Source organism: Mandrillus leucophaeus, unplaced genomic scaffold (assembly GCF_000951045.1).
Source record: "Mandrillus leucophaeus isolate KB7577 unplaced genomic scaffold, Mleu.le_1.0 Scaffold1422, whole genome shotgun sequence".
In the NCBI taxonomy this organism is placed as follows: domain Eukaryota; kingdom Metazoa; phylum Chordata; class Mammalia; order Primates; family Cercopithecidae; genus Mandrillus; species Mandrillus leucophaeus.
The window spans coordinates 157,730-161,051 of NW_012101391.1; positions in this window are offsets into that span (position 1 = coordinate 157,730).

The window sequence follows — 3,322 nt, forward strand, 5'->3', positions numbered from 1 at the left end:
GGTCCCTCCATTCAGGGTCCCTGACTTCCTGCAACAATTAGCATATCCATCACCTCAAACGTTTATCACTTCTTTGTGCTGGGAACATTCAAAATCTGCTCTTCTAGCCATATGAAAATATACAATAAATTGTTGTTAGTTATAGTCACCCTGTGGAGTTAGAGAACACCTGGACCTATTCTGCCTAGCTGACTGTAATTTTGTATTTATTAACCAACCTCTAGCTATCCCCATCCGGTCCCATTCCCAGCCTCTGGTTACCACTATTCTACTCCCTATTTCTATGAGATCAACTTATTTAGCTTCCATATGTGAGTGAGAACATGTGGTATTTGACTGTCTGTGTCTAGCTTTATTTCACTTAACATGTCCTCCAAGCTCATCCATGTTGCCTCAAATGACAAGATTTCATTCCTTTTCATGGCTGAATAGAATTCCTCTGTGTGTGTGTGTGTGTGTGTGTGTGTGTGTGTGTATAAATACTACATTTTCTTTATGCATTTGTCTGTTGATGGACATGTAGGTTGATTCCAACACTGGCATTGTGAATAGTACTGCAATGAACATGGAGTGCAGATATCTCTTTGACATAGATTTCCTTTCCTTTGGATAAATACCCAGTAGAGGATGGCTGGATCATGGGACAGTACTCATTTCGATTTTTTGAGGAAGCTCTTTACTGTTTTTCAATGGCTGTGCTAATTCCAAAGGCAAGATTTCAACCAATAGTGCATTCAAGCTCCCCTTTCTCTGAATCTTTGACAGCAGTTTTTTCTTTTTTGTCTTTTTAGTAATAGCCATTCTAACTGGGGAGAGATTATATCTTATTGTGGTTTCTACTTGCTTTTTGCTTATGTTTAGTAATGCTGAGCATTTTCTCATATGTCTGTTGGCCATTCATATATCTTCCTTTTAGAGATGTCTATTCAGTTCCTTTTTTGATTTTAAAAAATTTTAAATATTTTTTCATTTGCCTATTTTTAATAAAAATATTTGTTTTCTTTTCTGTTTAGTTGTTTGAGTTTCTAATATATTCTAAATATTTAGAATATCCGTTGTTGGATGGAGAGTTTGCAAATATTTTCTAACATTCTGTAGATTGTCTTTTCACTCTGTTGATTGTTTCCTCCTGCTCAAGTGATCCTCCTGCCTTGGCCTCCCAAAATGCTGGAATTGGAGGCGTAAGCCACTGCATCTGGCCTGGTATCATTGGCTTGCTCCAGAATTTAGAGAAAAGCCTTCAACTCTTGCATGTTCAGTATGATGTTGGCTATGGGTTTGTCACATATAGCTCTTACTGTGTTGAGGTATACTCCTTCCATACCTAATTTGCTGAGAATTTTTATGAAGGGACAATGGATTTTATGAAATACTTTTTCTGTGTCTGTTATGATGATAATATGGTTTTTGTCCTTCATTCTGTTGATGTGATTTGCATATGTTGAATCATCCTTGCATTCCTGGGATAAATCTCACTTGATCATGGTAAATATGTTTTTAATGTGCCGCTGGATTCAATTTGCTAGTATTTGGTTTAAGGTTTTCATCTATTATCTTCATCAGAGTAATTAGCCTATAGTTTTCTTTTTTTGTGTGTCCTTGTCTGGTTTTGGAATCATAATAATCACATAATCATAATCATAATCACCATAATAGTGGCCTCATATAAGGAATTTAGAAGAATTCCCTCCTCTTCAATTTTCTGGAAGATTTTTCAGAAGAGTATGTATTAGTTTTTTTAGTGTTTGGTAGAATTCCCCAGTAAAGCCATTGGGTTACAGTCGAATTGACATTTTGATTGGAATGTCATTGGTATTTCAATAGGAATTTCTTTGGGCTTTCCTTTGATGGGAGCTTTTTACTACGGATTCAATCTCAATGCTCATGACTGGTTTGTTCAGGCTTTCTATTTTTTCTTGGTTCAGTCTTGGTAGTTTGTACTGTCCAGAAATATACCTGTTTCTAGGTTTTCTAATCTGTTGGTGTACGGTCTGTTTATGCTAGGTTTTCTAATCTGTTGGTGTACAGTCTCTAATGATCCTTTGTGTTTCTGTGGTATGAGTTGTAATGTTCCTTTTTCATTTCTGATTTCATTCACTTGGGTCTTTTTTGTTTAGTCTAGCTAATTATTTGTCATTTTTGTTTACCTTTTCAAAAATTCAATTTTTCCTTTTGTTGATCTTTTTTTTTTTTAGTCTGAATTTCATTTATTTCTGCTCTGATCTTTATTATTTCTTTCTTTCTACTAATTTTGGGTTTGGTTTGTTCTTGATTTCCTAGTTCCTTGACATGCATTTTCAATGATGAGATTTATTTGAAATCTCTCTATTTTTTGTGTAGGTATTTATTGCCATAAACTTCCATCTTAATGCTGCTTTTTGCTGTATCTTATAAATTCTAGTACTTTGCGTTTCTATTTTCATTTTCTTTGTTGACATTCTAAAATTCCCTTCTTAATTCCTATTGGTCATTCAGGAGTATATTGTTTAATTTCCCATGTCTTTGTACAGTCTTAAAAGTTCCTTTTGTTGATTTCGAGTTTTATTGTAGTCATAAATGATATTTGATATAATTTAATTTTAGTTCTTTTAAATTTGTTGAGACTTGTTTTGTTACTTACCATATGGTCTATCCTAGAGAATGTTCTGATGTGCTGATGAAAAGAATGTGTATTTCACAGCTGTTGGATGAAATGTTGTGTAAATATCTGTCAGATGCATTTGGTCTAAAGTGCTTTTTAAATTGAATGCTTTTTTGTTGACTTTCTGTCTAGATTATCTGTTCAGTGCTGAAAGTGGTGTTAAGTTCTCAGCTACTATTGTATTGGGATCTATCTCTTCCTTTCTTCTGCTTGATCAAATCTGCTGTTGAAGCTCATCACTATATTTTTAAATTTTATTCATTGAATTCTTCACCTGCAGAATTTTAGTTTGATTCTGTTTTATTTCTATCTTTGTTGAGTTTTTGATTCATACTATAAATTACTTTCCTGAATTCATTGAATTGTTTATCTGTTTTCATGTATCTTATTGAGTTATCTGAAGATCATTATTTTGAATTCCTTTTCCAGCAATACATTGATTTCTTTTTCATCGAGGTCTATTAATGAGAGTCATGTTCCTTTGGTGGTGTCATATTTCCTTGCTTTCTCATGTTTATTGTGTTCCTGCATGGATGTCTGTGCATCTGGCGAAACAGTCACCTCTTCCAAACTTTCAAGAGTGGGATTTTAGAAAAAGAATTTCACCTGCAGTTGGGTTTAGTGTTTTGGTTGGGAAAGTGTGATGACTCTGTTTCTGAATAGGTGCAGTGGCAGAGCCTC